Here is a 12,707-nt window from a genome sequence, read left to right as displayed (position 1 = left end):
CCATGTGACTTGTCGCCCACACCTTACACGACCCCACCAACTTCTCTTCCCCTTTCTACCCACACCTTCCAATCACAAGCCATGGATCTCATAATAAAATAAAAGTTGGTGAGAAGAAGGGTAAAAGAATTTGAATCTGGTCGAGGCGTGCCTATCTGAGATGCTCAGTTTAAAGGCTCACATGCCCTTTTGGATGAGGCAATGGCCTATATGAAGGACTCAACATGTCACTTTCTTTAAACTCTTACCCTCTCTCTCTTTCTGTGGCTCAGAGCCATTAAGATACACGAGTGCTCTGGTTTCATCGTTTTCGGTGGAAGCACTCACCACCCCACATCCCTTTGTTAGAATCGTAGAATGGCTTGGTTGGGTTGATTTGTAAGAGGACCACACCAAAAGTATTTAAAATTTTTGCATGTCACTTTTCAGATTGTGGAGGGTGATTCTGAAAAATAGTGAAAGAGAAAGGAAGAAAAACCAGAGAATCTTGAGAAAAAACTCGATAGAAATGGAAATGGGTCTTTGTTGTTGTGTGTCCACATCCAGCACTAGCATAAAAGTATGACCATTTACAAAGCAAACGGCAATGGTCACGACTCACCAATGAATCTGGCGTTTCCTTAATCAAACTCGTGTCACCAACTTCCAACACAGATGTTATTATCATTCTGGAAACATATTCATGAAAGGAGAGGAAAAGATGAATAAGTAATAACAAAGTAAAAAATAAATAAAATAAAATCGATTCCCTTTGTGTTGTCCTTTCCTCCGCTGAAGATTATATTCGATTAACTAATTAATTCACCTAACAGTGAAACAATTATTAATCCCCTTTTTCTCTATAAATCACGAGGCCATTGTAAGCTTTAATAATGTGACAGTGGTATTTTATAAGAACAGTAATTTATAATGAGAAAATCATAGCACTTTTTGACATGAGACTGTTGACTACTATCAAACCTTTTTTTGCCACTATGTGTTTTAGTGCTGATCAAGATTTGAGATTATATTATGATGATAAACTTCATAACTCTTTAACATTACTTGAACTATCACGTTTTACTACTTAAATCAATGACTATTTGGCTGAATAGTGGTACATGTGTAATATATATTAGTACGAGTTTTACCATGACATTGATATGTATTTGTAATAGCATAAATATGGATTTGTTATAATAAATCACTTTATCAACAGCACGCAAACAAAAAATTAGACTAATAATAATAGAACTTTAACATAGGTCTTTTATCTTTTGTACTTCAATATATCTTAAATGATGATAAAAAAACTATAACAATTACATTAAATTATTATATTATAGTAAATAAAATTTATTTATACAATTACAGTGATAATATATTAAAATAGTATTATACATAATAAAAATAAACAAAAAATAAAAACAGTGAAAAAATGATCAAATGTGTCTTAAAAACAATTTGAAAGACTTTGCACAAAAAAAAATAAATCTATAATAATTAAGGGTATGATAAAATGAAAAATACCTTAGAAAGATTTAAGAATTTTCTTTAAATATCAACATAATCGATGATTGAGAGATGATGAAATTTGTTTTAACGAAACAAAAAAGTTATTCAAAAGAACAAAAATTAGTAATAATATAATAAATAAGATAAATTTTTTATATAAATTGATAAATGAAAGGTTTATGCCATCGAATACTTAAATTGATAATGTTAAATATTTTTATGTGAAAAAATATATAATAAATAAAAATATTACAAAATATTAAAAATATTCAAATGTAAGATATAACAAATATTTAATTGACACACATCATTTAAACTTGGATGAAAGTTGTGATAAGACAAAAAATATATCAAAGATACAAATGAATTTCATGACAAATCAACATAAAAATAAAAAATATGTAGTATATATATATATATGTTATGAATATTTTAAAAATTTAAATGTTCACGAATATCATAATAGATATAGGAAGATGAAGTCGAAACGGATATATACGTATCATTTCCATCCGCATACTTATTTTTTATACTCGTATCTATATTTAATCGGTGCAAAATTTTCTATCCAAACAATAACAAGTTCAAACGATACACACCAAAATAAATTTATTTAACATTAGAACATGATAAACTGAGAGAGATTTATTATTGTGTGAAATAGAGTGATAATTAACGAAAGAGGGTGGGGCCCAGGAAGCATAAAATTATTGATGGTGAGCATGTGACATATACCCGTGCCTCTAACCAATTACACTAATTTATAATCACTAGCTTTGTGGTCTCCCACCCAAAACATCTACGATCTTTCAATTCATTCAACACTTAACCAATTTCCTTATATATATATATATATATATATATATATATATATATATATATATATATATATATATATATATTATACTTTTTTTTACATTTTTTATAATTTAATTAAAATAAGTCGTAGAGAAACAAGACAAATAAAAAAAACAGAGAAAAGTTCTGTTGAGAACTTTCTTATTAATAACAACAATTAACAATTTGACTTTAGAAAGTAACAACTCAAAACAATTTGAAGAGTAATACAACTACTCTATTGCTATCATGGTTGAAATTAAAAAAAAAAATGAATGAAAATAGAAATGTCTCACATATTCTAGTGATTGATTAATAAAACGATTGCATCTACTTATTGCATCCTCAACGAAAAACTGATTGAAATACTTGAACAAAATTACCACTCTACTTATTGAATCTAATTTGCTTTTCCATGGTTAACAAATATTGTATAATTATATTAAGACAAGAAAAAAAAAGCAACATAGAAAAACCTAATAGACATACATTAGTTATCTTCTCACCGTTAGAACTAGGGATATGACAACGGAGTGAGATGGTAAGAGTTTTACTATCTCATATCCATCTGTAAAAAAAATCAATTATCATTCTCATACCCAAACTCAAATCTAACGGGTATCAAACTTTTGTTCCATTCCAATCTTCACCGAGTAACGAATATGATCTCGTACTCTTACCCATGACCGTTTTCTTACTTTTTTAATATTAGTTTTAATTAATTTTTATAAAATAAAAAAAATACGATAAAGGAAACATAATATTATCAAATATTCAATATTATGAGGATGATTGTTTGTTCGATATCAAATACTATGAAATAAATTATAATTGTTTACATTTTATATTAGAATACCAAAAAAAATTTCATGAAAATAAAACATTTATTAAAAAAACATTAATGAGATCTAGTTGATAAAATTTAAAAATATTTTTAAAAAGTATAAAAGGAAAAACAAATATTCAAATTAAAATATATTTTGAATGTTTATTTACTTCAATTTTTTAAATTATAATGAATATCTTTTTTATACAGTAATAAAAGTTATATTACATCACTTGATCAAAATGACGCAAATAACAAATAATAAACATAATAATAAAATTTTAACATAGATCTTGTATCTTTTGCACTCCAATATACGTTGGATGGTGATAAAAAAATATTAATGGCAATTACATTAAATTTTTATATTGTAGTAAATAAAAATTATTTATACAATTATAGTGAAAAAAATTAAAGTATGGTTGTAATGAGTTAGAAAATAAAAAATAATTAGATAAAATATATCGAAATAGTATTTTACATGATGAAAATAAACAAAAAATAAAAATATTAAAAAATTAACAAATGTGCATCTTATAAACAATTTGAAGACTATTGAAAGGAATCGCACAAATAAAAACAAATGTATAATTAAGGGTATGATAAGATGAAAAATATCTTAGAGATGTAAGAAAACTTTTCAAATATCAACATATATACTCAATGGTTGGTTGAGAAATAACAAAAATTGTTTTAGCGAAATAGTTATTCAAATAAAACAAAATTTAATAATAATAAGTACAAATTTTATTTTATATTACCTAGTAAATGAAAGATTTATGCTATTAAACACTTAAATTAAGAGTATTAAACATTCTCATGTAAAACATGTAAAAGAAAAATATACAATAAATAAAAATATTAAAAAATAATAGAAATATTCAAATGTTAGACATAATTTTTTTTAATTGACATATATTATTTTAACATAATTACATAAAGGTTATGATAAAATAAAAAAATATATTGGAGATGCGAATGATTTTCATGACAAACCAAATAATTAAAAGAAATAAAAAAATAGAAAGTATATATATATATATATATATATACGGTTACTTAATTAATTGTCAATATTTTTAATAATTTAAACGAGGATGGAGATATGGCGAGGACAAATATTTTAGCGGGGATATGTACATTCTCATCCCCATACCCAATTGAAAAAATCTGGGATTCCTCATATCCATACCCATACTCAGTCAGTGCGAAAATTCCCGGTCAAAACGAGGACGAATTCGGACAATACTCACAGGACAAATTTATTTATCATCTCTAAAATTAAATAAAAATAAGATCCGAATGTGAATCGTGCCCTCTTAGCTAGATTTGGGGAATATATTTCTCAAAGATAAGCTAGAACGGCGTGAAAAGTTATAATATCTTTTTCTGTCTCTTAAAACCAAAGAACGAATAAAAAGTTTACAAGTACTGTGTTGTGGATAAAGTTAGCATCGGTTTGAAATATTTGATGAGGTTGTAGAAACGCAACACATCATGGTCGCAAATGGAAAACAAAACAAGAAGACACAATTGTTTAGCAATATACTAAAAAAAATGTCCTTGTCCCTCACATGATCACCACTATATAGTCGTATATCATATTGAACTACTTTATTTGTGATTAGTGGAGTGATGAAGTAGATAGTGAGTCACGCATCCTTTTGTAGGGGTAGGATAAGACTTATAACTTATTTGAACTTCATAATAGCCCCATTAATGCTTCTTTTTTCCCACTAATTCATTGCCACCGTTTTTCAATCTTATCATTCTTAATAAATCACCATTTTCTACTTGTTCGGTTCAATTCAAAGCCATCGCAATGGACCCAACTAATTCAATGTTCTATATTCAAGGATAATCACATGTTTTTGAGTTTGGAAATTGCTTCCATTTGAATGCTCTTATGAAAAGGAGACACATACCGAAGAGAGTGAAAGAAAGAGAGACATAACATAAGATGGAGAGTGATTCAGAGATTCCTTAGAATGGAAATGTAAGACATAGATTATTAGAGTTAAGGTTGTTTTGAGACATGATGTGGAATTGGATTGAATGACCAGTTGATATTCTCATATATTCATTCACTCAATCCTCCATTTTCATCTCCATGGACCCACACACAACCTTTCTCCTTTTACACGTATATGCTTCATCACCCACCACCCTTGAATCTATGTTTCATTCATTTTCTATTTCGAATAATAATATTTTAACAATTAAATTTTAACAATTTTTTTTTATAATTTGAAATAATATTTTTTAAGTGATCGAAATATAGAAAAAATAAAAAAAAAATCACTTAAAAAATTTCATCAGAATATAAAATAAATTAGTTGTCATTTTCTATCTCTCATTATATTGGGTGGGTGACTCACTTTCACTTGAGACTTTCTTCATATAACAATAACTGAAGTTATCGATGGACTTTTACTGTGAGACTTGTCTTCAAATTTGACTTAAAATATATCATAGGCCCACTAAGAAAACAGACCCAGAGTAAACCCATAATGGATCTCACTGGATCTTCAACCAATATAGTACGACCTTTTCTTCCTGCACCTCCTTCATTACTACCTACATCCCATATTAATATTATAATTGGGATTGGAATTATGTAAATTTTTTTCATATTTTATTCTTAAAAATATTTTAAAGTTACAACGTAAAATTTCCAGATAAAAAATATTAATATAAGAAAATGAAAAAAAATATATAATAAAACAAATAAAGAAACAGAAAAGAAACGGAAACAAGAGACTCTATAGCAAATAAGAAAGTATCTATCTATATTCAACTTACAATGGAAGTGTATATACAACTAAATTTATAATATTTGATTATCTTATTCTGTCAAAATATAATTTAAGTACGTATAATAAATAATTTATTTAATTATATTATTTTTATATAATAAAAAAATGTAATAAAAAATGGGAACACAGGCTGATGTGTTTGATTTTCATAACATAATTAAAATGATGAATGTTTTTCATTTTTTTAAAAAAGTGATTATATATTTGCGCAATTTTTTTAAAGTTTTAAATTTTAATATAATTTATGAAAAAAGCTATTTTATTTTACTTTCCTTTCTGAATTTCCTTGTAGAGAGAAGTTTTTCAAACAAACCCATTCTCCTAGTGTTTTTACTTTACTTTGAATGAGTAGATTGCAAGAGGATTAGTGTTGAGACACAATTTGGGGATGGAAATGGAAACAGCGAAAGACCCAAAACAAACTAATTTTGGCATTATATTTTCAATTTTCTGAGTGTGGAGATGAGGTAACAACTCAACAACAATGACTGCTACTGTTGCGAATTGTTGTTTATTCGCCCTCTGGAGAGGATGTTCGGATTTATCTCACTCATTCAGGCCTTGATGCCAACTTTTCTCCAACAAAGGTTTCTTCTTTCCCCCAATAATCAATGCAGTATTGTTATTGAAAATGCCAACTTCATTTCTTTGGCTTAAGAGGACTTTTAGACTCTCAAAACCTTTTTTTTTTTTTTCAGTTTTATAAACAATAAGCTATTTGTTGCTTCACCCCTCAATTGATTCTTGTTTTCCTTTGGAATTTTAGTATTGGATTGATGAGTATGATTAAGGCATTTTGCAAATGTGTGAAATTCTCAAAAATAATTGTCATGCTGTTTTTTAATGTGATTTTTATACTGCATCTGATGTTAGTCTGTTGTGCTTAATTTTTCATTTTTGGGATTCACCAACTGTGCACTTTCGTATATTTTTCTTCATATTTTTATTTCTTATAGAATGGGTCTGGAAACAGTTTCAGGTTATAATGCTCTGAATGATAGGGCCGTTAGTTATTGTACACTTACTAGGTTCATTTCTATTTCCTCGCTTTTCTGTCTATCATCATTATTGTACATATTTGTTGCATCATGGTAGTATAAATAAGATAACAGTTCGGTGTCTTTTTTTTACAGAGCCATTAACCTAAGTATAGGTCATCCTAAATCATTCTGTATTTACAGTGAGTGAATTCTGCAGCAGATTATGTACAAAAAAGTAGGTTTCTGTTTTGAGTACATACCTGCACAACTAAAAACTCATTTTTACTCTTAAATATGCTGTATACGTGAGTTCCTGTTTCCTAACAGCGTAAACTTCATAGTACCAGGTTCTTAAATTATAAAGATAAGAATTTCTACTTGGATAAGTAGCTTCTAAGTGTAAAATTTTGTAAAAATATGTGTTTGTATTGGTTTTCTAGGTAGCAATAATATCATAGTCCCTATCATGAATATAATAAGCTGAAAAACTCTCTTACCTGACTTAAATCATAGAAATAAGAATGACTACTTGAATCAGTAATTTCCAATTGTAAAAATTTGTATTTTGTGTTGCCGTTTTCTCTCCATCCGCACTTACTACACAATTTGTTTGGTTGTGTTTGTCTGGCAAAGATACCAAATATTGAGAAGTGCTTACATGTTGCTACATTGCAAGCAAAGAGGGTACTGGTGAGGTTTATTTGGACCCTGATTTTCTCATAAAGTAGTATATGGCTGTAGTGGTTGCTCAAGTAAAAGATATTTATTTGTATTTTATGTCGAGGAAAGAGTCTTATATATGAATAGCAAAATTATCTTTTATCAGGCAGCTGAAATGAAAATGTGTGCCTTTTTATTCTAAGCATTTATATATCCCCCACCTTGTGTACAATGCTTGGTGTATTTTTATTACATCCTCAAGGCTTCCTCCTGCTTCCTAAACCCTCCTTGAGTAAAGAAGGTATATGAAACGAGGGGGTGGGGGAAGGGCATTGGTGCCCTGTGTGGTACCAACCAGCTAAATTAAGCACAATGGAGCAGTACTCAAGCCTCATACGCTTATTAAAATTGGTATTTAGGTATCTGGTTCGTGCCTACCTGTGAAGATTCAATATGTATTTGTAGGTACAAACATGTATGACTCACATTGATTAGATGGGCAGATGTTGGTGGATAATGTATGCATCCAGTTTAGCTGTCTTCCATGAAGCAGTTTCGAGCTTGGGTTGTGAAATTTAAATGTAACTAGTTCTATTTATCGATCCTAGTAAGATTCAACTTACTTCATTTTGTAAACTTTAAGAAATAAAAAGGTTGGGATATTGTGATGTTCCATAGTTCCTTACAACAACAATCAGGTCTTTTCCCATTTCGAAGGATTTGGCTGAATGGATCACACAGCAATCATGTTTATGGACAAACCATCCAGTTTTAAATGATGTTTACCTTGTTGATTTTTAATGTTTGCCCAATGATACCATGGTCAATACAGATTAGTATTTAAGGATAGATATTATGATAGACCCATAAGAAGTGTATGACAAAGAAGAGGCATAGAGAGGGATATGGATGTGGGTCGTGAAGGAAATGGGCGCCAACCAGGTTTATGGGTGTGTGAGAGGAGAAGGGGAAAGGTATTGGCAAGAGCAAGGAGGGGAGAGAAAAAGGTAATGGGTAGGGGAGTAACAGAATTACCATGTGGCTGTGTTCAAGGGGAAGAAGGAGGAGTGAGTGGTAATCGTGCAAGTTGTGGTAGAGAATTAGTATTGGGGGGAGGCATTGACAAATTAACAATTGGTATGGAGTTGAGAAGAGAAGTTGGTTCTTTCAGTGTATACGCGGATACCCAGCATAACATCGATGCCATGACTAATTTCTTTCCCAGCAATCAACATGGATGTTAGAGGGGCATGAAAATACATGAGTGTTATAGATTGTGTTGAGTTCACTGTTTTTCTTTCAAATTCAATCACTTGCTAGATTCTTACACCGTTCTGCACATCTCGCTGATGGAATAGACCTTTGTAGTTGGCTTTCATGGTTGGTCTTTGCTAGGAAGAATCATGCTCAATACTGGTTTAGTCCAAAGGATTAGAAGATTTTTAGTTACAATGATGTTGATACTCATTTTCATTTTAAAATTGTAACGGGCGTGATACTTTCTGGTTTACTAATACATTTAAAAAGTTTTACACCATCAACGAATGGTAGTTCTGGGTCATTTTCCCCTCCCATATTTGATCAAATTACAATTAGTCGCGTGTATGATTGGGATACTCATCAACAGAGAATTCAACAAGCTGGTGCCTAACCCTTCAAGACTAGCAAACCAAATCTGATACATGCTTCTAAACTTAGGGAATACATACACGTTGGTTTAATATACTGGTATCTATAACGTTTGGAAACACCAGTATCACTGGCATACCTTTTGTTTAAGTCAATTACTTCCTGCACCCTATCAAATTTCTTCTCCCACCCCATCAAAACGCTTCTGGAAAATGTCTTCCGTAACGAAGAGATTATTTGCTTTCCAGAAAAAAAATTCCGGAAATGATGGTGCAGGAAGTGATTGCCTTTGTTTAATTTGTAGTACTGGTGTAAATCTTATTTGTATGAGGAAACTGTTATTTGAAATCAAAATCTGGGCCTGCAGGGTAGTAAAAAAGGCCCCACAGAATCATAGTCTGAACGAAATATGTGAGTGAAATAATGCAAAAATGAAGGAAGAAGTCATGCAGTCCAATATTGTAATACAGGGTAGGGCTGAGAAAATCCTTTGGTACGTGATGTAGACTTGAGAAGTGGTCTAATAATACAAACTGTGGAAAGTAACGACGTCATAGGAAAGAGGTTAAACCAGAATCTTAGTCTTAATGATCTTATGTTTTGAATGGTTGAGTTAGGTAAAGTGGCACTGTTATTCATGTGCCTAAACAGGATTCGTTGTTGGGTTCTAGCTTGACACATGGTTGAATATTATATGGTTTGTTTGCAGGCTAATTAATTTCATGGGCATAGACTCTTCACATGGGGGACCCATAAACAACGCTCAGTGTTCTCACAAGTCAAAAGCTGTATCAGCCTTTCGAACAAGTCTTCCTTTTTTCTAATTTTTTTTTTCTCCATTTCTTTTTGTTTTTCAGTGGCAGATACAAAACTTTTCGCCGAATATCTGCACCATTGCCTCAGCTTCTTTTCATTGCTATTACTCTTGCCATCATTATTATTGTTGTTGAGAAAGACGTGACTCAACACAACCCTAAACTTTCATGCAACAGAAGATAAACACATTACAAAGTATGCTTTGTCCACATTCATTTCCGTGCGTTATTTCAGAGGCTCATCTCATGATCGAGACACTGAAATTTACGTAACAAGAGGCTGCTAACTGCACCAAATCTGAAAATAATGTAGGTTCATATCAACCTCAACAATTAATTCAAGCTTATTTACATGTTTATAAACCTCTTTGAGTTATTACATGATCGAACACCACGTCCTTTATGAAGAAGGCATTGTGTTTAGAGTTTGAGTTGTGTCTACTTTAGATACGTTGAAAACTGGTTGTTTAAAAGTTAGTGCCGGTCCAAGTTTGTCACCTACTTGTATTATTATTTAAGCCGTGAAGTCTATCCTAGATTCTGTGTGGGTGTGATTTGGTTTGCTTTTATGGCTTGAAGCCAACTATTGAATGAATAGTTTGTGAGGTATATATTATTATATTTATAGGGTAAGAAAGTTGACAAAGGCTTCGTGGGCCAATGATATGTCACACCTTATGAACCAAAAACTTATCTAGAGCTTTTGGTTGGTGAGGCTCTTGTACCTTAAAAAAAAATACAATGGTTAGGGTCAATTCCATCTCTGTCAAAGAACCATGCAAGGCATAGGTGTGGTTGACCTTATTAGACGGGACTTTGGCCCATTTGGTGATGGTCCAATCCTTCACAAAAAGTCACCCACCACCTTCCCCTTCTCATCATCAATTTTCCACCGTTTTTTTATTTATCTTTTAGTGCCGTTTTTCTGATTCATTCTGCCCTTCAAATTCAGCTGTTTAACCTTCATAAATGTTAGTGTAGTCCACAACAACCCGATTATGGCAATAACAAGACTTTGAAGTTTGAATCAGTCCTTTCATGTGATTGAGGTTTGAGACACTGAGAAAGATCTTATCACAAATTTGTGTTTATCCCATCAGAAACACTCCAAACTCAGTTTACTTAAATCTTGGTAGCAAGTACCACTCATTCTTCAAGTGGGTCATGAAACGAAGAGGTTCATCAAGTTTCCAAATTGGAAAAACCATATAGATTGGTTAAATTTGTAAGTTTGAGATGTTCATGTTTGTATTTATGCAGTAGTTACATTCAAAGTACAAATCTATATTTTTTATTGATATATCCTGCAACAGGTATCTTGCTCAATAAACAAAATTTCATATCTAAAAAGAGATTTTGAAGGGCATATGCTTCATAATTATGTCACTTTCATTACTATTACAGGAAATTGTTGAGAAGGACAATCTGATTAGCGTGGCTTATTCTGAAACACTAACTATTCTTCTCAGATTAAATGCATTCTCATTACAGGAAAAAAAGAAAAAAACAAAAACAAAAAAGTCGCATACGATACGTACCAATAATGCTACATATGCTAGTGCACATATATCCAAGTTAAGATATTGTTACTCGGAATTATATTTTATCCAAAGTTTGGAATTAACAACACCCACATATTTAGGGTGTAGATAAAAAAAAAAAAAAAACAGGCATGTATATCTTGCAAATAATTGAGACACGAAGTGACACAATATGCTTTTTTAGTGTAAAAAGAAAACAGTGGAATCTTTCTTAAGTTGTAATCAACAATCATATTATTTGGCGTAACTTGTTTGAATACCGATAAAGAACACAACGAACATTAACTCATAATACGCAACGACAGTGGGGTATAAAGTAACCTCCCATATACCGGTATTTGTTTATTCCTAATGTTCTCAAGAATTTAAAAACCACATCTTCATTAATAATCTATATTCCTACCTCAATTTTTTTTTTTGGATATAAATTAGTAAATGGACATTTTGTGATGCTTTACATTCGTAGTAGTTTACTTCTACTCGCAATTATTATTATTGACCAATTGTGTCGTAATTAAGGAACGAATTTTAGTTCAATGTTTCAAAATTGACTGTTCAATCACCGAATTGAAATATGAGTAAATGAGTTTCCACAAAAATTTTATAAATCTTCGTTGAAATAATATCATTAAGATTACTTACTGTATTAAATGTATTGTGTATTTTAAAACGTAAAATTATTTTACGATTTTTGTCTTTTAAAAGACGTTTTAGAGAGTAAAGAGAAAAAAAAAAATACATCTGTTGAATACACTAGAACAAGAGCATCATCTCTTGAAATGATTTCACATAACAATATTTTGTTCTTAAATTTTTTACCTTTTTATTTCATATAAATCAACTTCAATTTATTTTTGATTCACTAAATACTTTTTGCCATATTGCCACCACTGCCAGCAAAAATCTACAAAGAGTATCGGACATTAATTCTCACGTGCTCGATTCATCAATTATATACGAATTCTAGAAGAAGAAGCAGAGTTAGCATGGTTTAAACTACTTTAATGGCGAAGATTTAAGAAAAGTTCTTACTTTTACTTTTATTTCCTGTTTCTTCATTAAAATTTTCTTACACACATCTTTAAACACTAGAAAGTAGATTACAAATA

General features: G+C 30.5%; 1 long non-coding RNA gene across 1 annotated transcript; it reads left to right on the top strand.

The window, feature by feature from the left end:
• The first annotated feature begins 6,259 nt into the window (after positions 1-6,259).
• Positions 6,260-10,554, top strand: LOC114177036 (uncharacterized). The gene is made up of 2 exons (XR_014993629.1): positions 6,260-6,560; positions 9,952-10,554. It is a non-coding gene; the product is annotated as an uncharacterized LOC114177036 (long non-coding RNA).
• The last annotated feature ends 2,153 nt before the right edge of the window (positions 10,555-12,707 follow it).

This window comes from Vigna unguiculata, chromosome 3 (genome assembly GCF_037176805.1).
Source record: "Vigna unguiculata cultivar grain cowpea cultivar isolate G323 ecotype 2 chromosome 3, ASM3717680v1, whole genome shotgun sequence".
NCBI lineage: Eukaryota > Viridiplantae > Streptophyta > Magnoliopsida > Fabales > Fabaceae > Vigna > Vigna unguiculata.
The sequence above is the reverse complement of the archived record's forward strand: the minus strand, read 5'-3'. Positions and strand labels throughout refer to the sequence as shown.